Source organism: Amblyomma maculatum, chromosome 4 (assembly GCF_055883805.1).
Source record: "Amblyomma maculatum isolate TAMU_Amacu chromosome 4, ASM5588380v1, whole genome shotgun sequence".
Classification (NCBI taxonomy): Eukaryota; Metazoa; Arthropoda; class Arachnida; order Ixodida; family Ixodidae; genus Amblyomma; species Amblyomma maculatum.
In genome coordinates, this window is record NC_139347.1 from 123,424,159 (window position 1) to 123,451,023 (window position 26,865).

At 47.5% G+C, this 26,865-nt stretch overlaps 1 long non-coding RNA gene across 1 annotated transcript; it reads right to left on the reverse strand.

Annotated features, from left to right (window-relative positions):
* Nucleotides 1-23,985: 23,985 nt before the first annotated feature.
* Nucleotides 23,986-26,224, reverse strand: LOC146192285 (uncharacterized). Its single transcript, XR_014706388.1, has 3 exons — nucleotides 25,906-26,224; nucleotides 25,704-25,794; nucleotides 23,986-24,530 (listed from the first exon to the last, which is right to left on the reverse strand). It is a non-coding gene; the product is annotated as an uncharacterized LOC146192285 (long non-coding RNA).
* Between the last annotated feature and the right edge of the window lie 641 nt (nucleotides 26,225-26,865).

Consider the following 26,865-nt stretch of genomic DNA (forward strand, 5'->3'; position numbering starts at 1 on the left):
CACACACACACACACACACACACACACACACACACACACACACACACACACACACACACACACACACACACACACACACACACACACACACACACACACACACACACACACACACACACACACACACACACACACACACACACACACACACACACACACACACACACACACACACACACACACACACACACACACACACACACACACACACACACACACACACACACACACACACACACACACACACACACACACACACACACACACACACACACACACACACACACACACACACACACACACACACACACACACACACACACACACACACACACACACACACACACACACACACACACACACACACACACACACACACACACACACACACACACACACACACACACACACACACACACACGCACGCACGCACGCACGCACGCACGCACGCACGCACGCACGCACGCACGCACGCACGCACGCACGCACGCACGCACGCACGCACGCACGCACACACGCACACACGCACACACGCACACACACACACACACACACACAACACACACAACACACACACACACACACACACACAACACACACACACACAACACACACACGCACACGCGCACGCACGCACGCTGCCTGCCGGGGTGGCGCACTATTTACGGCGCTCGACTACTGTTTCCAAGGGTGCGGGACCGAATCTCGGCCTCGGCGACCGCTTTTCGATGTAGGCGAAAAGCAAGGCGCCCGTGTTCTGTGCGATGTCAGTGTACGTTAAAGAACACCAGGTGGTCGAAATTTCCGGAGTCGTCCACTGCACAAACACTAAACCTTTTTTTCCCCAAGAGATACATTATAGCTTTTCAGGTGAGGAGAAAATTGACCATACCGCGGTCACGGCATCGGCCAGAATGGCCCAAATGTTATTTCTCCCTACTCCTTCGCCTAGAAGTGATGCTGCGAGGCGTTTTGAAGAAAAAAAAAAAACGTTTAAACACGTAGTACAACGATATACAACGAGATGATGCTGCGCACCCAAAAGCAAAAAATACATATAAATGAAATTAAGGTCACATGGCTCGCACGGTAGAACCTCCGTTAAGAGTTTCCCGCTGCGTCTGCCTGTGGAAGAAACGTGTCCTACATTCGTGCGCGCGCTTTCATCTGTGCTGTGTGGCCGCTTGAAAGGGTGAGTTGGTGCGCGCTAACGGGGTTTAGAATATAGGTAATTTGCACTCACCTCCTCAGCCATTTTTTCTTCTCGTGAGATAATGATCGCGTGGTGGAATCGTGGAATCGAATGCCCTAGCTAATTGATCAACGACTGGACACTGCTGCGTCTCTCAAACCAGATCAACGGCGCCAGAGTATACACGCCTTTAAACGGCGCCTTGTCTCCTCCTCGGTATTCGTGGGCAACGATTAAGTGACGTGGGTGATGCGGTGTGACAGATATTGAACGCTAACTATATTTATTTATGAGCCCGTCATCGTTATTTCCCGGTCGGCATATTGCGCCCAGGACGTCTCTGTTCGGCGTTTCGTTAAGACGACGCAAGGGACTAAAACGAAGTGATTACTGATTAAGCATTGTATAAAGAGTAAATCTCTCTGTAACCATTTAATTGTTTATAAATGTTTTAACCACCACCACGAAAGGACAGGTGCACAGGGGACCTTTTAAAAGAAAGCCGAAATGTTTCCGTTTCAGTGCTCATCATAAACCTGTTAAGCTCTTTCTAAATCACGGTCCTTCTCTGCTTCGGCGACCCCGGCTCTATGTCCGAGTGCCTGAAGCCGACACTCAGCACCTGGCTTCCTTGTAACCTTAGCCGAAAATTGGGGCGCTCTATCAAATGTCTGTTTATCCGGAGACCTCTAGTGAGGCTGACTGCCCGCTAAAAAATTTTTGATGTTTTTAGTCTAAAAAACACCTACCATGGCATTGTTTCATTCGCCTAATGCAGCACCCCTTTGCGGGGTTAATCCAAAGTCTAGAAAGTGCAAGGCGTGTAAACAGCTGAGCCGTGCTACTCGATACCCCATGTATACGACAGAAATTTGCATATCACATGGCGTCTGCCGTTTCACTTTAAAAATTGTAATCGATACAGGCTTACAGGGGCCAGATAAATGCAAACTGCATAGCGAAATACCGCTGACGTGCTCTTTCTGTTTGTCGCCGGTGATGTGTAATTCCAAGTACTTCCCAGTTACAGCTGTACACTCGTGGCCTACTGGTTTTCATATTTCACTTTTATATACAATTTGTGACACCTGCCTAGAGTTTCGGGTCATAACCCACAAGTCAGTAGGCGAATGCGTCATCTGAGGAATGAAAGCAAGACGCATACCTACGTTTAGGCAGCCGCGACGCCGCTTCAAGCGCGGAAAGACTGCACGACTGCCCGCCGAACAACGCAATTCGCGCACGATGCTGCCGCCGTGCGTCTGCTTGCCCCCACCGCAGTCGAGATATTGATTGATTGGGAAAAGGCGCGGTAACTTTCTCACTTGTTTTCTGTGGACACCTCAACCACAGTGGAGAGGAGACAGGGACGGGCGCGAGCAGCACGCGGAGAGAAAGCGCGCTAGGGGTGATTCGAAACCATTCCCAGCAATGGTCTTGCCGCCTTGTGTATGAAATAATGCCGGATCTCTCCGGATGCCAAAGGTATATCAATCGTCATAACGATCCTAAATGACACATTAGCCCCGCTACTAAAGTTCAGTGGTTAGGGCGCTCTACTGCTGAATTGGGAGATGTTAAACCGTCTGTTTTAACGGAAGCAAAATGCACATCACCCTTGTACTCTGAGATGGCAGGGCACGTAAACGAACCAAGGATAGTCAAAAATATGCGGATACTTCCACTACGGCAGCCCTCATTGCCTCAACGGCTTTGGAAAGTTATCCCGTAAACCAAACCAAACGGCGGCTTAACAGCCGCAGACAAAGGAAAGTGGCATGAACATCTTAGCATGTTGCGAGGGCAGAAAAGGCGGACATGAAGCCGGCGAATAACAACGCAGCAATAGGTTCGGTGCCTAGCAGAAAACAGATAAGCGGCTCCACGGAGAGCAAATCGCTCAGCCGAATTCCCCTACGTAAAAAACAAAAGCAGGTGGCCGCAACACAAGTGCATCTACCACTATCTACTAGTAGTGCTATACGGCTTAACACCGCGGGAGCAGTGTGTTTCATGCTTATTTCTGTTCTCGACTAGGAGCTAGACAGTACATTTTGGTTATTCCAGTTACACCAGAAACGCATTAATAAAAATATTGCACAGTTTACGAATCATTCACAGATCACATTATTGACATAAATGATAAATCTTACATTTCAATTTAATGAGAGATGTAATGAAATATAAAGATATCTGACGAATGTAAAAGAGCAGAAGAACAGCTCGGATGCCTTTAGACTAAATATTTTGCGTTCTTGCAGCGTTTCTGAGCCGTTAAAGACTCGTAGTTAGACAGCGCTGATAGTCTCCATATCCTTTGTGGTGTGTCTGAATGTGCGCTGCTTTATTGCGAAAGCAATCCTGCTAGCACTTCGAGCCTTTGGCGTGTCGTGGCGCCTCTATACATGACCTTTCACGTGACCATGTGACGTCACGCCAGACCTCAAGACGGGGCCCCAGCTCGCGCCATCGGATGGTGACGGTGAGTCCTCACAGAATGTTGTTGTTGTTACGAACTTTATTTTTCCACCGATGTAGGAGGCCCCCTACTCCCCGCCCCCGGCACGCAGGCCTATGGGACGGAGGCCGGGGCCTCCGCGACTAAAGACAGGCGAAGTGACAGTGTTTCTTCGCGGCTTCAGCCGCCAGGCGGACAGCTTGCTGCTGGTTGGCGGGGGACTCGCTCCGCAGTAGCAGTTCCCAGGCTTCTCTACTGTTTATGTTTTCCTTGGCGCCAGGGGAATCAAGGCATTGCCAGATTATGTGATCAAGAGTACCCCTTTCTCCGCAGGTTTCGCATCTATCGTCCGCCTTTTCCTCCACTTGCGTGTGGAAAAGCCAGACGGGACTTGGGAAATTCCCAGCTTGCAGGCGCCGCCAAGCGACGGCCTCCTTGTTAGTTAGCGTTCGGTCCGGTGGTGGCAGGGACCTTCTGCTAAGTCTGTAGTGTTCTAAAATTTCCTTATAAGTTTGCAGCCTCTCGTCCATCCCATCGCAATCAGGCGGCTCTACGGCTGCCCGGAAGTAGAGAGCTCGGGCTAGCTCGTGCGCCGCCTCGTTGCCGGGGACGGACTCGTGCGCGGGGGTCCAAATAATTCGAATCTTTCTTTCAAGTTTTCTTTTCTCTAAAATTTTGGCTGCCTCCGTCGAGACCCTCCCTTTTCCAAAGTTCCAGACAGCTGTTTTGCTGTCACTAATAACTATGCTGGCTTCCGTTCCAACGCAAGCGAGCGCTATTGCAACTTCTTCAGCCGTGTCTACATTTCGGCTTCTAACGGACGCGGCGGCGGCGGGCACGCCGCGGCCGTTGACGACCACAGCCACCGCCGCCCCCGACTTCCCGCTAACCGCGTCCACGTAGGCGACCTCCCCCGGCTTCATTTTCCCCGCTTTCTTTGCGAGCGTCTCGGCCCTCTTTTGTCTCCTCTCCTTGTTGTACGTAGGGTGCATGTTTTTAGGTAGGGGGGGCACTGTTATATATTCGCGACACTCTCGTGGAATGTCTACTTTGTGGCTTGTTCCTCTATCTGACTGCAGTCCCACCCAGCCGAGGATGGTTCTGCCCGTGGTGGTTCTGCTCAATCTTTCTAGTTGCGCCATGCGCACAGCCTCCGCAAGTTCCGTCCAGTTGTTGTGCACCCCCATTTCGAGGAGGCGTTCAGTCGAGGTCGAGATGGGTAGTCCCAGAGCCCTCTTCGCGCATCGTCTGATGAGTGCGTCTATTCTCTGCCTTTCGTCTGATCTAATGTTTAGGAATGGTGTGGCGTAACATATGCGGCTAGTGATGTAAGCCTGCATTAGTTTCAGGAGGCTTCGTTCCTTAAGGCCCCGACCCTTTAGTGCGATTCTCCTGAACAGACCCGTGACTTGCGTGGCGTACGCGTTCAGTTTCTTTACCGTTGTATCGTTGTACCCATCTGCTTGTAGAAACAGCCCCAAGATCCTAATTTGTTCGACTTTTGGCACTATTTGGCCGTCTACTGTTACGCTGATGTTTATCTGGCGTTTACACCTGAGCGCCTTCGGGTTGTATATAAACAGTTCCGATTTTTGTGGAGAGCACGAGAGGCCCCTTTCGGCCGCGTAGGACACGACGGTGTCCGCCGCCGCTTGCAAGCGCTCCTCGATGCTCGCGTCACTCCCCTGAGTAGCCCACAGGTTGACGTCGTCCGCGTACATACTGAATTTCAAGTTTTCCACTTTCCTCAGTTCTGCCGGGAGGTTTCGCATGGCAACATTAAAGAGGAACGGGGACAGCACCGAACCCTGTGGCGTACCCCTGCTTCCTAGTTTGACGGTGGAGGATTCAAAGTCCTGAAACTTTATCTTTATCGTTCTACCCGACAGGAAGTCTTTTACGTAGTCGTACGTTTTCTTTCCGACCCCCAATTCTTGGAGACCAGAAAGAATTGCCGCGTGTTTTACGTTATCGAACGCCTTTGTCAGGTCTAGACCTAGTAGTACCCTCGCGTCCCTGGTTTCGATTTCTATGATATCGTGTCTCAAGCGGAGCATTACGTCCTGTGTGCACAGGCCGGGCCGGAACCCAACCATTTCGTGTGGCCACAGGTCGTTAAGCTCCATGAAACGCGTTAGTCGCGTTTGGACTACCCGCTCCATCAATTTCCCTATACAGGATGTTAGAGAGATTGGTCGTAAGTTCTCTAGTTTAGGGGGTTTGCCTGGCTTCGGTATCAAAATTACGTTTGCCGTCTTCCACTGTTGTGGGAGGCGGCCTCTGTCCCATACGATTCTCATGTACTTGGTGAGCGCGCGGATGGAATTATCGTCCAAATTTCGGAGAACCTTGTTTGTGATTCCGTCTGGGCCGGGAGCCGATTTTGTTTTTAGGCCTAATATTTCGGCGCGAACCTCCGCCTCCGTGATCGGCGCGTCTAGGGCCTCGTTTAAGGGTCCTTCGTAATCCGGCAGGGGTAAGGTTTGCGTGTCGCCTACGTACATGTTAATTAGTTTCGCCATGAGTTCCCCGTCCGTGCCCTCGAACGCGTGTCTGGCTTTCGTCAGTCTTATGCCCGATTGAGTTTTCGAATTGTCAGGATCAAGTAGGTGTCTGAGTAGGCTCCACGTATTAGCAAGGCTCATGTTCCCTTCCATCTCGTCACACCTACTACACCAGTTTTGTTCGCAAAGTTTTACTGCGTAATCTTCAATCTCTTTGTTATATCTTGCTATCCTTCGCCTAAGGTTCCTGTTCCATCTTTGCGACCGGAGACGCCTCTCCATGCCGCATTTTGCTTCCCACATATGAAGGAGTTTGCTGTCAACCGTCACCGGCGCATCGTCCTCCCGTAGGGTCGTGGTTGCTTTCTCTACTTGTTTCTTAAGCGTCTCTGCCCATTGCTCTATGTTTTGGATTTCATCTCCCGATTCGCAGTTTTCTCTGATTTGCCTAAACCTGTCCCAATCGGTGATTTTGGGTTTTTTGAGGCGACGCGTTTTGACGCCCTTGCTGAGGGTGAGAGCCAGAACAAAGTGGTCGCTGCCAAAATTTTGAGCTGTGTTTTTCCAGACTGCGTCTCCCGTGTTTTTTCCTAAGGTAAGGTCCGGGGTGGTGTCTGCACAGACGCTGTTTCCCATCCTGGACGGACAGCTAGGGTCCGTCAGCAGGGTGAGGCCGAGCTCATGTATATCCTCCCACAGTTGCCTACCCTTGGGGTCGTGTCTATTGTAGCCCCATTCTTGGTGGGCGGCATTGAAGTCTCCTAGAATTATAAGAGTATTGCTTCCTGCTGTTTTGATCGCTTTGCGGAAGAGGGCGCGGAAACGTACCTTTCTCTGCTGGGGGGTGCTGTACAGATTTAAGATGAAGAGACTAGCCTCTTCCTTGCGACCAGTGATAATTTCTATTAATACAGCTTCGATGTCTCGTGAGTTGACCTCATGCTCGACTACCGCTATGTGTCTTTTAACTAGCGTGGAGACGCGGGATTTTTCTCCCCGATTACCGTGGAACGCCTGATATCCCGATAATTTTGGTAGACCTTTTCCTGTTTCCTGAAGGGCTATAGCTAAAGGTTTTTCTGCGCTCTGCTCTAAGTGCTGTTGCAAGAGCGCTCGCTTTCGTTGGAAGCCGCGGCAGTTCCACTGCCACACCAGAGAGTCTTCATTTTTACTGCGCCTGTCCATTTTGTTGAATTGGGGTCACAGTCTTTTCTAATGTAGTTAGCCTCTCGGTGAAGGCGTTCTGCATCGCGGTGAATTGCGTCTGCATTTGATTTACCGCACCCATTAATTGGGTGAGGAGGGTCTCGATTCTTTCAAATCTTGCTTCGTATTTAGCGTCCAGTCTCCTTTCTAATGCCACCAGCGGATCCGTCTCGTTCCCTTTACGTTTTTGCGGGGGTGGCCTGATTGTTTCAGTAATCATTTTCTCCTCTTCATTATCCTTCTGCTCAGGGCGCGCGACTACGACCTTTGTAGGCGGGGAAGAGGGCATCTGTTTCTGTACCTGTTTTTGGGGTACCAGTTGGTTCCTCGGTGGAGGAGGAGGGGTACTCTTTTCCATTCTTAAATTTTGAATCTCTGTAGTGAGCATGCTGAGCATGCTCTTGAGCTCTCGATTCTCTTTTTCTAGTTTTTTAGTTCTCTCGTCTGCCTCCCTATTTACCTGGGAACTGCTAACCGTGAAGCTTACCGTTTTTCGATCTTCGCTCGGACTACGTCTGCGTGCAGGTGGTCCCCACGACGTCTTGGGGTCCCGTGTAAAGCACCCGGAGCTGCTGGCAGTGGATGAGTCGGCCAAGGTCCTCGAACTGGAGCGGCTTCGTCCAGAGCTGGAACGGTCCCTGGTACCGGAGCTCGAGCGGCGTCGCGTAGAGTTGGCGGTGGCTCCTTCCTCCAGCCTTGGGAAGTCCCCCTCTTTGGCTGTGAAGTGGTGGCAGTCCTTGCTGTTTGATCTCGATCTCCTTCTTAGTAGCCGGGGGTCCTCTTCACCATTTCTGGTTCTTGAGCGTCCCGCTCGCTCGCAGTTTTGCGTTGCATCAGCCAGTTGTTCCTGCTGACCCAGTTTTTTCTCCCAACGTCTTTTTTTGGTGATGTATGGGGTTCTATATATCTCCCGGCATCGCTTATCGCCGAGGAGGTGATTCTTTCCGCATAGCTGGCACCTGGGTTCGCACAGATGACCTTCTTTCGGGTTTTCCATGCCGCATCCGCGGCACTTTTTATTCGTCGGATCCGGACAGACGTCGTCTCGGTGTCCCATGCGACCGCACGCGTGGCAAACTTCATATTTCTTCTTGTACAAGACGCATCTTTGCGCGAAAGGAGATAGGTACACCCAGCGCGGAACCTTCTGATCTTCGAAGAGGATTAGTATTGTTTTGGAGGTTGCTCCCAGTCTGCGAACACCGAGCACTGAAGGGTTCTCCTTTCTCCTGCGTATTCGCTCCAATAGCTCTTCGTTGGAATAGCGTAGGGGGACGTCGTGCACGACTCCCTTGCCACAATCTTCAGGCATAGCGGGATAGGCCTTTACTTCTATATTCTCGCTGCCGCAAAGAACTGCGCGCAAAGCCGCGTACCTTCTTCCACGCTCTTCGCTAGTAGTGGCGATTAGTATGGACTGTTGCTTTATATTTGCCGAGAAGATGTCGTTCTCTGCGTCCCTGAGCTCGATGCCGGCGGCGCGGGCGATCGATTCAGCCAGTTCAATCATTCCACCTTCTATTAGACGGCTGACTCCGCCCCGGGGGCGTATTATTATTTTTTCGGCGTCCTTCGGTATCTGTACGGACTGCTTCTCTACCGATTTTGCCGCTAGCTTTCTTCCGATGGCGGCCTTGTGACCTGTAGTCCGCCGCTCTTCATCTTTGGTCGCGGTTCGCGTTTCCTCTTCGAGGGGCACTACGCGGCCTTTCTTTTTCGTAATAAACCAAGTACCCTTAGTTAGCTCCGCGGGGTCGATAGTCTCTCCCTCCACCAGCTCCATTGCGTTGCTCATGCTCTTCTGTGGCTCCCGCCGCCGAGAGCGTCTTTCTTCTGCTAGGCCTATGGGTAGGCCTAGCGGTCCCGCGTGGGCCACCGAAAAATAGGCAAATTAGTGTGCCTACCTCCGAACTTGCGGTCTCCTCGGACTCCACTTCACGTGTGTAGTCGAATCCAGCGGTATAATGCACGCCGTAGGTCGAAACTTGGACTTGAACGGCTGCGTTCGACGGAGCTCATCGAACGCGCGGCCGCTCACTCCGGCTGCCTGACCTCATCCCCCTCCTCACAGAAGCTGCAGCGGTGACGTACGCTATTTTTACGTGACCGTGTGAGGTCACGCTAGACCGAGAGACGGGGCCCCAGCTCGCGCCATCGGATGGTGGCGGCAAGTCCATACACGGCGCTTTGTCGCAACCGAGAGAGGCGCTCGCTGTTTGTGAATAACGCTCGGTCACCTGCAGCTAATGCTTTCGCTAAATGTTTGGTTCAGCAGCGTTGAACTCTTGTAATTTTTTTTTTGATCCTGAATTTCCCCCAACTCAACCAAGCATCTGTATTGTGCTACAGACAAGGAACCCTGGAGGCCTGAGCACAGTTTCCACGCAATAAATAAGAAAGTTGCGAGGATGACCACTTGCATAGAGGCTGATATCGAACACGTACATACTAATTGCAATGAGTATGATCCTCCTCGAAAACGAGATGATATTTAAAATCTTCACCTTGCATATTACACGAGTACTTGAGCGACAGAATTACGCGGATAAACACTGCATATGTCAACCTACAACCAGAAAATCGCAACACGGTGCGACAACCCAATCAGTAGCACACCAGGATTCGCAGTGCTAGATATTTCGCTTATCAGAGAGTGATAGAAGTTAACACCCCTGTAACCTCTTGCTGAAACGTCACAATTTTCGACACCCACTTCGAGTTTTTTCACATCATGGTATACTTCCTTGCACGTTTTCTGAAATCGCTTTATCAATCAGAGGCAGATTGCAACTGCCGCCGTCACGGGGGTGTTGTTTCGACAGCAGCTACACCTTGCCGAGGTAGGCCGATATTTTTTCCGTTATAAGGGGCTCACGCTGCACAGCATCACTTTACTTCTGCGCTACTGTCGAAGTGCTTTCAGGATCGCAATTTAACGAGCAAAGCGCTGAACGTCCAGAATGAGCTACGTGCTGAGGAAGTCAACGTACTGCGTACGCGGATTCGGCGACCACTTAGAATCCAGGCCCGTCAAGTTTAAGGAAGAACTCGGCGAGTACCAGGTGTGCGGCTGGTGCGGCGCGGCGTCAGCGGCCGCGAAAATTCTCTCTTGTTTGCACCTCGTCTGCGAAGAGTGTCATACTGCGGCATTTAAATCAGCCGATCCTGTGTGTCTAATCGATCAGAAAAAGCTTGAGAATTCCAGCGTGTTTACGCACAGTATTCGTGATCTTTTGTTAAAGAAGAAAGTATTCTGTGTCTATGCGGATAAGGGCTGTGATTTCGATGGCATCCTCGCAGATTTGAACAAGCACATGACGTCGGACTGCGAATTTCACTTCACGGAATGCTCTAAATGCGAAGTGAACATGGCCCACAAGGACTTGATGGCTCACATTCTTATCTGCAATGGTCCAGCAGGGCTCCTGGTCAGCACAGCAGAGGTTCGTTCTTTCGTAGAGGACCTTGGGAATGCTCACAACGAGTTGAAGCAAGCGTCGGACGAAGCGATTGCCGGCGACAGACGTAAATTGGAAGCTGCCATAAATGCGCTGAGGAAACAATTTGGCAGGCTTCGCAGCCGTCTCAAAAAAGACGAGTAGGCTCAAAATAAGGATTTCCTGTAACTTTGACCTCTGTGTCCGAGTAAGGTTGCCATCTGGACAACAGTCGTTGTAGTATGTCGCTGATGTGTTATGTCGAATGCACGTTTTGCACAGCTCGGGCTACTCGAACGTTCAGACATATGTATCAATGCCTGACGGGCAAGGCCACCATGCGGATTTTCTTCAATTTTTTGTTACGAAATTGAACGTCGCTAGCTGTTCTTGGTGTCTTTGGGAGTGCATGTCGATGAGACTGTTATGTGGCAATCTGTATTTAAACCAGTCGATTAAAGATGAGTGCGTGTCGATGAGACTGTTATGTGGCAATCTGTATTTATACCAGTCGATTAAAGATGCACCTGCTACTCACGGCTGTTTTCGATTTCTTTATGCACGATAAAGAAAAAAACTACAGGGCAGAATAATTCACTTCACTACCTTCACTAAAATCTACTTCACTACCAAACGCGATGTCCGGAATAGTGATATGTACCACACACGCCAACTAATTATGCTTACACCCTACCTGCCTTACTCAGTGCACTAATCTGGGAAAATATTGATGTTTTACATGTTTCATTGTCTACTCTACACAATTATTTTGCCAAAAATATTGAGTGTGTATTTATATTGTCAACCATTAGGTTATTCATCGCAAATCAGCACTATATATGTTCCTTCCCAATTGCACTTGTTTTGTGACTGAGTGAGATTATTTTCATGCTGCTGCCTTTTTTTTTAATACTAAACTATGTTGCTTTGCAGGTTCACCTTTTTTGTTTATTTTGTTTCTTTCTTCATGCTTGTGCTTTATTGTATTGAAATAATTGCCATTCTGCACGACTGCTGCTGCCAACAAACAGGTTTTAGGACCTTTCAAGCTGTTTCCGCAGCTTTTTTCCTTGAATCTGTCCGTTCTTAACTGTATTTTGCAAACAGAAAATAAAAGCACTTACTTACTTACTTACTTACTTACTTACTTACTTACTTACTTGCATATAGAGAAAAAAAGATGACGGTCTTACAGATCGCCTGCAACCAAAGTGGCACAAATAATTATTTGTGTGCTTCGGAAGCGAAACGTACTGGCACAAATATTTCCTTTTGTCTTTGTGAAAAAAATTTAAGGAAGGGAACAGCACTTTGGTATCCAGATGTGAACAAACGAAAACGCAATAATTACGAGGGACTTTCGCGACTAAAGTAGTGAAATACGAAAACCTGAGTGCCGCATTCTGCTACGCAACTGGTACTAATTAGTAATAATTTGATTACATATTTAGCCATTATTTAGTTAAACATGTGAATTGCTTATTTGTCATTAAGTATTTACTTAATTATTATTATTAATTATTTGTTTGCCCATTACCTAGCAACTGATCATTGATTGGCATATATAAGGCACGCATTCGCGCATACTGTGGTGGGGCTCTGTGATTGGTCCTGACCTTTATGACATCGTCCCGCCTCGGCCAATAACAGCCGCCGCAAAAGCATCTAAAACTAGGCCAGTAGAAAAAGTAACGGGTGAGATACCACGTAACACGTTATGGTCTGATTGATTTAGGCATGCCGATTTATGCATCCGAAGGATAAAAGCACACACATGTAAGGAGTGTACCTTGCCATAACTGGTAACTACAGTGTAGAGTGCACAGTAGAGGAGCCAAAGGGGCCGTAATCTTTCACCTCAGTTGCTGAATCACTTTGCTGGTGCAAACACCAAAGGTACAAGACAAAATTGAGGCTGACGAACTACGCAAGCCAACGGAAAGCGCAGTCTTATGGTTTACTTTCCTCTCGGCCTGTATAGCAATTTTCTTAGCGCTCTTTTGTTTTGACCTTGTAACTGAGTTGGAAGTACTTCGTCGAATTGTAGACAGAAGCCACACGGGCCTAGCAGCGTGTGAATAAGACACACTATGGTATTTATACCAACAAGTTTCTCGGTCACAGACTGTCGAGGACCTCGCTAGAGAACGAGTTTATTGTATCCGATAGCGCAGATGTAAGTACACACGCGAAAAAGGCGACGCAGCACGTATGCTTTTCGAAGGCACCACTTATCACGCTCGCAATCTCGAGGAAAGCAAATGCGTGCGCGCATGACAAAAACAGTCGGCGTAGTGAAACAGCACGCAAACGTGACACCTGCGTGCTGAGACTGACACCGAGCAATGCAAGTGACACCATCAACCACTAAATAATTATTGCACTATTTCAGTGAAATGCACTGTTAGATTAAACGCACTATTCGTGCACAAGCTAAATCTAATCAAAAACTACATTTGTTTTAAAATAATTGTGATGACCTTTCTCGGCACGAATAGTTTCATACTAATCCTCGGAAACAAAAACATTTTCTCGACCTACGGAAAAATAATTATATTTATTTATTCTACTGTAGACTGAGAAAAAAATTACGAGTGACTTTAGCGACTAATATAGTTAAAGGCGAAAGCTTCTCATCTTGTCTAGCTTTCCTGCCATCTGCAATCCCACAGTTGAACGCGCGCCAAGGAACGCCACGCGACAGCCGCCGCAAAAGCAGCACACACTTTGTCCACGACAGTATGAGCCATTAAAGTCTTTCGCCTTAAAAGGTTTTACTGCTGACCACTATCAAACAGCGGCATCAAGCACGACGACCAGAGGCTTGTACGTTTAGGGCGGCGCCTTTCCATTCACGCTGAATAATGGCGAAATCGGTTGGTTGGTGTGGTTTGCGGGGTTTAAGTCCCCAAGCGACTCAGGCTATGAGAGACGCCGTAGTGGAGGAATTCGGAAATTTTGACCATCTGGGGTTTTTAACATGCACTGACATCACGCAGCACACTGGCACCTTGCTTTTCGATGGCGGAGAAACGCAGAGAATGAATGAATGAAAACTTTATTTCCACCGAAAAGGAGCCCTTCATCTCCCGCCCCCGGCACGCAGGCCGGGGAGCGGGTCAGGAGGGCCCCGCAGGCTGAGGTCAGGTGAGGTTACAAGCACTCTTCACGGCCTCATCCGCCAGGCGGGTCGCGTGCCGCTGAACGGTTGGATCTCCGCTCCGCAGCCAAACTTCCCAGGCTTCTCTACTATCAATGTTAATGCCGGCGCCTGGGGAATCGGCGCATCGTCATATTATATGATCTAGCGTGCCTTTTTGTCCGCAATTTTTACATTTAGAATCTTCTTCCTCCCCGGTCTGTGTTAAGAAAACCCAGACAGGGCAGATGTAGTTATCGGCTTGTAATCGCCTCCAGATGCGTGCTTCATTAGAGAGTTTTAGCTTACCGTGATCCGCGGTCCGCTACTGGGATCCGCCACCGCTCTTTCCACTGCGCATGCCCAGACCCCCCTTGCCGCCGACAGATGGCGCCACATACTGGATGCCGGCAAAAAGACCTGCCGCGTCGGGACCAATCAGCTTGACCACCCCGCCCACGCGCGGTAGAGAACCACGGTGGCGGATCGCGGATCACGGTAAGCTAAATCTCTCCATTGTTAGTGAGAGACCGATCTGGGGAAGGGTATATTTTCGATATAATTTGTAATATTCTGTGATCTCATTGTATGTGAGCGCAATCTTTAATTCCCTTGCATTCGGGCTGTTCTACCGCTGCCCAGTGGTAGATATCTCGGGCCAGCAGGTGCGCAGCTTCGTTGCCAGGGGCAGATTCGTGTGCTGGTATCCATATGTGGATATGGTTCTAGTAATGGGATTTGTGAGAAGAATCTTTTTGGCCTCCTCTGAGACCCGTCCTTTTGCAAAATTCCAGATAGCCGTTTTGCTGTCGCTGATTATAGTTTTGGCCTGTGTACCAGTGCTTGCGAGCGCTATTGCGACCTCTTCAGCTGTGCTAATGTCACGGGTGCGCGTTGAGGCCGCAATTTTAGGTGCACCTTCTCCATTTACTACTGCCGAGACAGCTGCTCTGTGTCGTCCGCATGATGCGTCTACATAAGCAACTTCATTGACTGCTTTGCGTTTCATTCCTTTAGCGATAGCTTTGGCTCTGTGTTCTCTGCGTTCTTTGTTGTAGTCTGGGTGCATGTTTCGAGGTAAGGGTGGTACCAGTATGTGTTCCCTTATGTTGGGTGGGATAGATGTTTTCGTCTGTGGGCCTCTGTCTTATTGGAGTCCGACCCAGTCTAGGATGGCTCTGCCTGTCTCTGTCTGACGTCCGCGTGCTGTGCGATGTCAGTTCAAGTTGAAGATCTCCAGCTGGTCAAAATTACTCCGTAGCCCTCCACTAGAATTCCTCTTCCTCCCTTTCCATTTTCACACCTACCTTACTCCCTCCTCCTGCGGCGCGGTCCAGGTGTCCACAGTACAAGCGTGATAGATACTTCGTGTTTCCTTTCCTGTGAACCAGTAATTATTAATATTATTACATTCACAAGTGTGTTTCAATGTGAAATAAGTTCTTGGCTCATGAGTTGTACAGACAAAGCTTGTCGGCAAATGTGTCTGCACGAACTGACACTTGAGCCTTATGATTATTGCCTATACTAATGGGTCGGCTCTATATCGCGTAGGGTGGCCAGGAGCTTGTGGCTCTCAGCGACTCTTAGAGTCCAGCCCACCAGCTCCTTTTGTGCAGCCGGGTCCGAGCTGGACACCACGATCTCTCATCGCTCTATGGTTTCTGGGGTTTAACGTCCTGTTACGTTTCTCCACCGACAAGTGTGACAGCTGACGCGGCCACCGCATAGCAACAGGCAGAACCGCGAGCGGATCGGCCATTTCGGCGCCGTTCATCGGCCGCCCAACGCTTCCTCCCGCGCGAAAGTCTCGACATGATCCTGCCACGCGCCAAATGTGTGTGCGTGCGTGTGTGTGTGCAAACACCGGCCAAGCCCGGAGTTCAAGGGAAAGTGCGTCGTCCTCGCCCGTCTGCAGGAGGTGGAGGAGATGCGGTCGGACCACTTGCGATTGAGTCATCCTGTCTTGCCCAGACTTGTCGGGCTCTCAATTTCCTGCGAGGGTTTTCCCTTTCCCTGTGAACTGGCATGCCTATAAAAAGCAGAGGCAGACTCCGCTAGCTGCGACGCGTATTTGGGTTTGCTCGGTATGGTGGCTCCGCAAGAGAGAAAACGACAGAAGAGACGAAGAAAGCGGGCTGTTCCGACTAGCATCTACCGCCCCCAGGAGCCGAGCAGCCTAGCGATTCGGGGCGCATGCTTTTTCAATGGGCGTCATGTTGGACGCGGCACTAGCTTGAGTCTATACTACTACTACTACTACTACTACTACTACTAATAATAATAACAATATAATAATAATAATAATAATAATAATAATAATAATAATAATAATAATAATAATAATAATAATAATAATAATAATAATAATAATAATAATAATAATAATAATAATAATAATAATATTACTGTTGAGAAACAAATGTGACAGATACTGCGCCTTTCCCTTTTATACAATAATAATAGTAAAAATAATAATAAATAATCACATTAATATTGTAATATGATGATGATTATTATTATTATTATTATTATTATTATTATTATTATTATTATTATTATTATTATTATTATTATTATTATTATTATTATTAGTAGTAGTAGTATTAGTAGTAGTATAGACTCTCTCAAGCTAGTGCCGAGTCCAACGTGACGCCCATTGAAAAAGCCTGCGCCCCGAATCGCTAGGCTGCTCGGCTCCTGGGGGCGGTAGATGCTAGTCGGAACAGCCCACTTTCTTTCGTCTCTTTTGTCGTTTTCTCTCTTGTGGTGCCACCGTACCGAGCAAACCCAAATACGCAGCTGCGACAGAGACTACTTTGACGCATGGTTGCCAGATTTGACTACTTTACGCCAAATTGGCTACTTTCTGAGCCGCCTGGCGACAAAAAATTTAGGTTGGCTACTTGGCTACTTTCTGGCTACTTTTGAAAAATTTTCACCTATTCCAACGAGCCCATTTGCCCGCTGTTCAGGATGCTCGTTTTTATAGATAGACAGATAGGAAATCTATCAACGGTAGCGCTGCAATACAACCAACTGTGCATGGTGACGTCTGTCCCCACCCTGTTTCAAAGGGGACGCTCTTAACATCCATCCACTAAAACCCCTTGATAATTTGAAAGTAGCGACACTCTCCTCCGCGCCGCGCTTTCATCCTCAATTCTCCTCGCGCGGCTAAGGTGGTGCGGCGGCTGCGAGCTCTGCGCACGACACGCTTTTTCTCCTCACAGTTAGAGAAAGAGACGACCTGGATTCACTAATTAGGCAGTCCTATAAAATTGCGCTAAACCTCCCTCGTCATACCCCAAATGAAACACTACTAAAGTTAGGAATTCATAACACCTTAGCGGAAATGGTGGAAGCACACCTCACCGCACAGTACGAACGACTGTCAAGCACTGAAACGGGACGTTTCATCATAAAAAAAGCAGGAATACAGTATGAAGGGACCCGGGCCCACACTTTGCCGATTCCAAGACACGTGCACGAGCAATTAATAGTCTGTCCTCTGCCTAAAAACATGCATCCAGAATATGATACGGACAGAAGGAGGGCTAGAGCACAAAAATTACACGAAAGATTTTCAGTACAGAAAGACACGGCGCACGTGGACGTGGCAGAACATGCGGACAGAGATGCCTTTTCCCTGGCAGTTGTCGATCATCGAGGTTCTCCCCTCGCATCGGCGACAATCAATAAAACAAAATTTCCGGAGGAGGCCGAAGAGGCTGCCATAGCTTTAGCCATTACCTCCACCACTGCCAAATACATCCTTAGCGACTCTAAAACTGCAATTCGAAATTTTGCAAAAGGAAGGGCCCACTCCGCAGCCATCAAAATCTTACAAAAAATCTCCTATACCCGCCTTATCACATTGATCTGGGTCCCTGCCCATTCGGACCATCCTGGGAACGAGGCAGCGCACCAATTTGCCCGAGGATTCGTAGTTAACCGGGAGGTGCGCTGCCCTGAGCTCAGGTCGGCTAGGGAGCGGATGACAACCTACAAAGAAATTACTACCCACTTCAAGAAAGAAAGAAAAATCTTCCCAGAACCACATCGATCACTAAGTAAAACACAACAAGTCACCTGGCGCCAGCTTCAAACAGACACTTTCTTTAATCCGTACATGTACTCCATATGGTTCCCAGAGCAGTTCAGCCCTGTCTGTTCTCTCTGTGGACATCAAAAGGCAGACACACCACACATCCTATACTCATGCAATCAAGACAAGCCATCACAGAGTCTGCAGCTCTCTACCCAATCTCAGTGGGGGGCCGCGCTGCTCAGCTCCGACCCGGAGGTTCAACTCCGAGTCACGGAGCGAGCCGAAGAGGTCGCCGAACGACATCGTCGGTCGGCCACCTGGCGTCCGGCCTAGAAGAGGAGCCCACCGCGGGGAAGGGAACGCCAACCAACCCCGCGCCTACGACCTCTTCTTTAATAAAGTTTACCTCCTCCTCCTCCTAGTGCTGCCTCTGACTGTGTCTGTTTTTTTTTTTTGACCGTGAACTCCATCACCGCGGTAAAACTTCGTAAAACAAGAAAACGACCCAGGCTGGTGCTTTGAACTTTAAGATAAAAGAAAGTCAAAGCGAAGCGGCCACTTAGTTTATTTCGCTACTTTCAAGCTAGCTTGGCTAAGCATAGTATATGTCACGTGATAAACCTTGAGTTTGGATCATTGGTTAATTATACACTTATTTTGACCAACTACTGTCCAAATTAAATGATATTTAGTAAATCGCACTTGAAACCCAAATTTGCGCTGCAGCATCGGAAGCTTAGGCCAAGTGTAAGGGCACTGTGGTAGTTAGCGATCCTCATTAATCTACTTTAATTAGTTATTTTTGTATAAAACCAAACTTCGAGCTAGACGATCAAGTCATATACAGTTGAAAAGCTTAGGATGAATCCAAATGGTCTGAATTAGCGATCCATATTAGCGTTAGTGAGCTATATGCAATCAAAACCACCCTTTGAATCACCTCTGAAGAGGTTAATCAGATGTGTATCAGCATATTACAGCGGCAGGCAAACCACAAATTAAAGAAACATACTATATGGTTTGGTTTATCGAGTTTAATGCCCTAAAGTGACTCGGCCTATGAGGTATGCCATATAGGAGGGTTCCAAAAAGTTTGATTAGCGGGGATTCTTTAAGTGCATTGACATTACATAGTACATGGCCGTCTTGCTTTTTGTCTCCATCGAAAACAGGCTGCCTTGGCCGGGATTCGATACCGCGTCCCTGGGTACAGAAGTCAAGCCGCGACCACTGAGCCATTATGGTGAGGAGAAACGCGATGAAGAGGAGTCTACAAGGAAACAGTAACCAGGTTTCCTGGGATAAGATTTTCTAAAAAATGGAATTTACGCATTCAAGTTAGCTAATTCTTGTGCATTTTAGAAACCTCTGTGACACCTCCCTCTTGTCACAAAACAAAGCGCCCACTAATGCTTGCTGAAGACTGCTCCCAGTTCTCATGCAGCAGAAAAACTGCAACTGTGCCAAACAATGCCCCATATTATGCATCGTGTGATAGGCCACTCACAAGTGGCCATTGTTTTTCTAGGCTGGAAGAGTATTGCTATATTTCCTCAGGGACAAAACGCTAAAGCATAAATGCAAAGCAATCTGTACATGTAAACATCATGTAAGCCAATGCTCGAGTTCTTTTTTTTACCACAAGTTTTGGCATGCGACTGCAATTTGTGGGCCACTGGCAGGCTGCAGAGGGGCCAATTTTAGGAGCCTGACCTGTATCTTGAATAATCTTCTTGCCAATCCTATAAAAGGCATACTTAGTCAGAAAGAACAAATCTCTTTGCCTCCAGCACTAAGCTCGAAGAGGCATCAAAGGGATCATGGGTCACAGTAAAATTAATTAGAGAAAAAAAAGTGGTCATCATGCACAGATTCTTTGAACACGACCTGGCGGCTTACTTGAAAAGGTTCTTGTCCATGTGAGCAAGTTGAGAAGATCGCGTTAACCAGCATTTTTCACAATCTTCCCGGGGCAGACTAGACCACTGTCCTGTCTAGTTCAGGAAGGAATTAAGCCCTAATGAGTTTGATTTGAGGCTAGCCTGAAAGGTCTGTCCTACATTGTGCTCTCATCATACAGAAGGACTCCACAAGCACGAATACTGCATTTTGTGACAAGCCTTTAGAAGTGCACACATCAATGAAAGATCTTGCAAAGTACCCTAAGCCAACCGCAATTTGGATTTCGATTGGAAAGTCTCTCTTCACAAAATCTGAACACTGTCTCCAAGCATACCTCACATGCTTCATGAAAGGCACATTCATTAGCATACAAGCATACGAGGTAAAAAAGCAGCCTCCGTCAGTCATGACATTTCCCCCTGCATTCCACTTTTGAAAGCTCCAATTAACCTGTATGTAAGCTGGGAGAAAACATTTGAAGCAAATGCTTTACGGCTTTTCTTCTTTCCCCGCCGGGGTGGCGCAGTGGCTACGGCGCTCGACTACTGTTCCCAAGGACGCGGGATCGAATCCCGGCCTCGGCGGCAGCTTTTCGATGGAGGCGAAAAGCAAGGCGCCCGTGTGCTGTGCGATGTCAGTGCACGTTAAAGAACCCCAGGTGGTCGAAATTACCGGAGTCCTCCACTACGGCGTCTCTCATAGCCTGAGTTGCTTTGGAACGTTAAACCCCACAAACCAACCAAGCTTTTCTTCTTTCACAGCGGAAAACTCAAAAGCCTAATTCTGAGCTTGAATGAATGACTGTGTAGCTCAAAGCACCACACTGCGAAAAGAGGAGAGACAAGTGATGCACAGAAGCATTCCGTTGGACAAAGCAGGTGCACTATACTCCGTTTCATACATCAAGTGCACCGTAGCGAAAGCTATGCAAGTAGCCCGTCAGAAAAAAAAAAAGAAGGCGTATCACTACGCGCTCGTTTTGTGGCCGAATGGTTCCTGAGGAAACGGGCTCTATTCCGGCCATACATGTTTGCAATAGCTTGCTTCGCATGCCTAGACATCTTAGCAGTGCGGATCTTATAGAAAAAAATGCGCACCGAATAACCATTTTCTTAAAAAGAGATGCGCAGTGTGGAGGGCACAGCCAGCGCCATCTAGTGGCACAGGTGGCAAGGCTGCGGGGCCGCGAAAACGCGACACGAACGAAAACGGCTCAAGGGTGCCTTATTCTTGCAATCTATCAATTTGCACGCCAGCGAACAAAACTAGCGAAAAGAAATGAAAAAAGCCCTTAATTTGGAATGAAATATATTAAAAAAACTTAGTTTAAAAAAGCATACGTGCGAACAATATACACTTGAGTTAGAAAGTTCGCTCACGGCCTGTTTCGATCCCCTGGTTCTTGCTCATCAACTGTGGTCAGTCATTCAATACTTGTTTTTTTTAGGGTATTAATTTAGTTCACGCAAAGAAAAAGTTTTCAAAATGGTGGCAGTCCATGCTAGCTCATATACAACACAGTCAACACAGCGCTCATAAAAGTGACCCCCCCCCCCCCCCCCCCCGCCGGTTCCGGTGTCCCTGTGTGGGCTACCATGCATAACAAACATCACAGCTGATCTTGAGGGCACTCTAACACAATGCTTACTGCGAAAATGTTCAATGCGGGCTCAATCACAGGACCTACGCATTACCGGGCGTAGCTTGCATCGCGGCCCAGTAAAACAGCAGAAAGAAAAGAATAAAACGAGGAAGAGAGTAGTTTCCAGCGACGAGTCCGTGAGAGAAAAAAAAACAACATACAGTGCTTGTAATGCATAATAGGTCGCGTGTCCCTCAAGTTTTTTCGCTCCTCTCGTTCTGCGTATAAACCAGCCGTCCTCGGTCAAACGCTTCCCGAAATGTTTATATACAAATAAGATTTAATTACCAGCAAAATATTGCCGTCGCTGCGGCACTTGCTGCTATTGAAGCTTGGTCGCATTTTTTTTCCACTGAAGGTTTGTGCTACAGCTCCGTGTTCAGCGAAAATTACGCCCACGCTAGCAGAGCATCACCAAGAGCCGGCGCTGGTAAATTTGCCAGATATGCCAAACTACACGTGTTAAAATGATTCCAGTGCGCATAGGCTTCCAGAAAATTATGTGCAAGTCGTGAGAGCAGGCAGCAAGCTTTAATGGCCAAGAAGTTATAATTGTTAGAGCGGAAGTAATGGGCCTGTACACTTCTAAACATGCAAGTCCCAATATTATAAACGCGGTCATGACGTAACATGCAATAATATTTCAAAGACGCCAGTTGTCGCCCAAACGATTTGCCAGTGTGTCTTGGACGACGGCCCCAGGTAGGTACTTGGGAGTTCTGCTTATGGCTTACCGTGATGGTGAACAGTATTGGAAAGGGCAGGCTGATGAAATAAAGGACAAAGCTTAAAGGTGGAGAAGGACCAACGTATATATTTCTGCAAGGGCCACAGTTTGCAATTTGTTCTTCATCAGTAAGCTCTGGTATGTTATGGAGGTGGTGCACTGTTCACGGGTAAATATTCAGAAGCTGCACAGGAATTTCGCCGTATTTGTCTGGGCATCTGAATGGGAGCGCTGCATCCGAACTAATTCTTCAGACGAGTAAAAGATGATGGGCTAGGATTGGGCCACCTGTTTTTGCGAGAGCTGGCCAGTCGTTTTTTTTGTTTTTTAGAGACACGACTGACCCTTTCTTGCGCACCGTACGCCAAGTCAGACCGTGGCCGCTGCTATCAGAGTACGTTGTTTTAACTGAAGATATTTTCGCAGGGATTAAGGGCTTTTATAGAGAAGTCGAAGCAAGTGTTCGGTTCCTTTCACCATGGTTTTCAAGTGATTCTTTGTCCACAGTAAAACGAAAGAAATTGTACCGTGCATTGTGTGACAATATGTTCCCTGTGCCTTTGTACAGGGCTTTGTACAATGGACGTCCAGGTGCAGATGTTTTAAAAAGGGTAAAAAGAATGCAGGTAACGCCAGGAGAAAAATCTTTCTTTTTTAAATTGCACACCGGAACCTTGCCGGTAAAAACATGTTTGGAGAAAAAGGGATTATTTACACCCTGGGGATCATACTGTTTAATATGCAGGAACCCAAAAACAACAGACCATGTTTTTTACACTGTTGGGAAGGAGTATATTTTTAGGATGTATTGGGAAGAACACCAATGTAAGATTTTCCACTAGACCCGCATGACAATCGGTACTTATGCGTAGAAAGGGAGGATGGGGTGACATTTGATTTAATTATGCTCATGGGCATACACTGTATATGGCGCTAAAGAATGGCGGGTTACCATTGCAATAAAGATGCACGGCCTGCCAGAATTTATTTTCGGGAAAGCGGAAACAGGTTTTCGGCAAACCAGAAAGCAGCAGCAGAACCTCCCCAGTGGCTCTCAAGGCTAGAGCCTTTGTTCTATATGCATGAATTTCAGGGTGGCATATGTAAATAGCGTATGTAAATAGCATTTGTATGATTTTCGTTGATTTTGTTCTCGTGAAATGCAATGTGTCAAGACCAGGCAATAAAGAAAAAAAAAGTCGGCGTGGCTGAGTGGTTAGCGCAGCAAGCTAGTAAGTATGAGGTACCGATTTCGAAGCGCGCTAGTGCAGAGGTTTGCTTTTCTTCACCTAGTGGTATTTTTTTTCGATTTTCTTAGCTTTTTAATGCACTTGAGGTGCCTGGTTAGTTTTAGCTTTTACCTTTTATCTGAGGCGTTTTTTTCTCCGGACGAACAGTGCCATGAGCGCGGGGAATGCCAGTATGCCGCGTCCCAGTACGCCCAGTCTCCAGCGTCATACTGGGCCCACAATCAGGTATGGCGCTGGGGCCATTTTCAAGGAACAAATGTTAGTCTCTTGGGGAGCATCTGCAAGAAGCAACCATTCCTCCTATTAAAGTTCATCCTTTGAATACTAAGTGTTTATCCCCTTGCAGTTGGTCCCCAAAAGGATGAATGGTTGTGGCAAACCAGTTGGTCCCCAAAAGGACTAACCTCACTACCCCTTTTAGTCCTTTTTTTTTCTTAGAGTGCAGAAGTCATGCAGAATGGGAACCAAATGATCGAAGACACGAACTTTATTTTATTCCAAATGTCACGAGAACACGTGGAAAGACACAGCTAAGCAAAAACAGGGCAGGCTTGCGGAAGATAGGTGGGTTGAGTCCCCAGTGAAAAAGCACTATGAGTCACAATAACCTCATACAAATTCTCATACTAAGCTCGTACAAATCTCATACCATAGCATACAAATCTCATTCAATGCATGAGAAATATATGAGATTGTATGAATTTAGTAGGAGAAATCTGTATGAGGTTATTGTGACTCATACGGCTTTCTTTCACTATGGGTGTGGGGCTCTCTGCAGGGTCAAGGGGTGGCAGAGACAGCCGACAGGTGGGCCTGTAGGCAGGGGATGCGCGCCATGGATGCGGGGCGCTGCCCAGCGGAATGGCCCATCACAAGGATTCGCTGCTAGCGCCGAGAAGCGAGAATACGGTCTTGCTGGAAGAAAGTTTCGTCTTGAGCGTACCTTGGATTGAGGCTCCTGGCAGCCACTCTTGCATAACTCGTTACCGCCAGGTCCACCGCTGGCTTTACGCATATAACATCTGCGCAAGGAAATTGTGCAATGAAAACCAAGAAAGAAATTTCTCAGCAGCACACTCTGCACGCAAAATAAATCAAGTTTATTATTTGCAGATAAAAAAGAGAAGAGCGCTTGTTAAAATAATAGAGGATGTCGCGTAGTCATATATTGTATAGAATATTTACCCATTCATGGACCCAGTGTTCTGAAGCACTCGTGAAATATTGTCAAGATGTTGCGGTAAACTATACTTTGTGAAGGGCCGCCTACTATTACTGCTGATTGATACCTGCATTAAGTGACTATCATCGAAAAGCGGCAACCAGTAACGCGAGGCTTCTTCTGCGGATGTGCGCTTTCTTGAGTTTACCCGACTGGAAGGCCCTAAATTAAACACAGACAGTTAAATTAACAGCATATTCATCATATGTGAACTATCTGACAAACAATGCACAAAACAGTGTAGAAAACTCTATTACGTGTTTAGAGTTAATATTTCGATGATATACTGAAATCAAATAGTAGTGAAAGTCAGATTGAAATTTGCCTGGTGTACCCTGCACAGCTTCCAAACCTCATTTCCCAATCTGCCGCAGACACGGTGAAGCCACTAACTGCCACCGCTAATTCTAGGCAATCTCCTTCAGTTCATGTCCTTATATCCAGATGTAAAAACTGTAAATAAACGTTGAACAATGCTTTATTTTTACATGGGATAAAGAGTTTCTGTCCGAAATGAGAGCAGAATCGAGTGAAATACGCAGAACACAAGAATCGGAAGCCACTTATATATAAAAAAAAATGAACTTAAATAGTATGACTATGTCGCACCGGGTGCACGCAACTGTAGGCACGATTGGGTTGTCTGGAAACCCTTACAAAACAGCTGCCTGATAAGCGAGAGTTATAGCTTTTTCACTTAGAGTAAACTTCTGCAAAATTAGAATTTTTGTTGCGACGCCACCTCCTTCTGGCTGCGTTCGCTCAATCTCTTGCATGTGAACAAGTCTTGAGTGTCCCGCTGAACTGCAAAAACAAGCGTGTAAAATTCTTGAATTGCATGAATGATAGATGACCTACATTTCCACGATCTCATAAGATGCGATACCACATTTTACCGGATCCCGCTAATTAACAAATTTGTCAACGTCCCATGAACGCTTGCTAACAAAAGCAAATGTAATAATGCTCTCACCATTCCTGAAGAATTACTTAGCGTCCGACGTAATTTAGATATTTCTCAATGACAGTTGTCCCGGAAATCGGTATGCGCATCTGTTTTCCTCCTGAAAAAAAAAAAAATTGAAATGCAACGCTACATCGAAAAATCAACAAATCCGCCCAGAACATTATTCATTTCCGAAATAGCCTGAAGGTAAACAGATGGTGGTACTCACAAATAGGACTTTGTTGACCGGCTTCAGAAACATGCCGGAGCTCTCGTAAGGTGTCACAGATGTGGCTTGCCTTTTCGCTTGCACAGAACCACGGCCAAACGTAAGCCTCGACTCCAAACACAGACGTGCGTGGCGTCACCGGCACCATGGGGAACACGAACAGGTCACCTCGAGTGAGCAAGAATTCTTGTTGCGCTGGTTGTCAGGCGGGATACCAGACCAGACTCATCACCTATTGTACTCAACTGCTAGAGCGCACGCCAGCCGAGCGGGGCATACCGACCGAACACTGGGGAAGCACGCGAGAAGAGAAGGTATGCAGCTGAAACATTTGTTGAAGGACGAGGAGAAAGGCAGTAAGCTACGCGCAGCATACTCAAGTGAGAGGGAAAACAGGTTCGAGCAAGGGAGTAAAAAAAAAAAAATCCAAAAGATAAAAAGCGCATTGCGCGGGGACATGAGGGGCTGCTCTTCTGGGAAAAAAAGGCCAAGCCGGGAAAAGAGATGCGAAGGCAACACTCGGAGGAGGCGAACCTAGTAAAAGAGGAAAAAAGCACGGAAAATGCCTTGTGGGTCGTTCTCAGACAGACAGAATATGCGAATCGGATTAGCGAAAATTGCACGCTATTACATTGTTTAATTTAGAATACATGTGGCACACAAGCTAAGGTGCTAAAGCAAAAAAAAAAAAATATACAGCGGATAATCTATTCCTTTTGTAGCAAATCAGTCCACTACATTTGTTTACGGTAAAAAAGCGGGGGGGGGGGGGGGGGGGCGGCTAGGGACAGGATTGTGTGGCCCGTAAGTGCGTGCCTATAAGCTTGCTTGGACGGTAGCGAATTCAGGCCTGTTCGCATTGCAGCATTATGCAAAAAAAAAAAAAAAACCAATGCACAAAAACGATTAGATCTAAAATGGGCAACTACTTGGACGAATCTTTTCAAGAAATGCGACGTC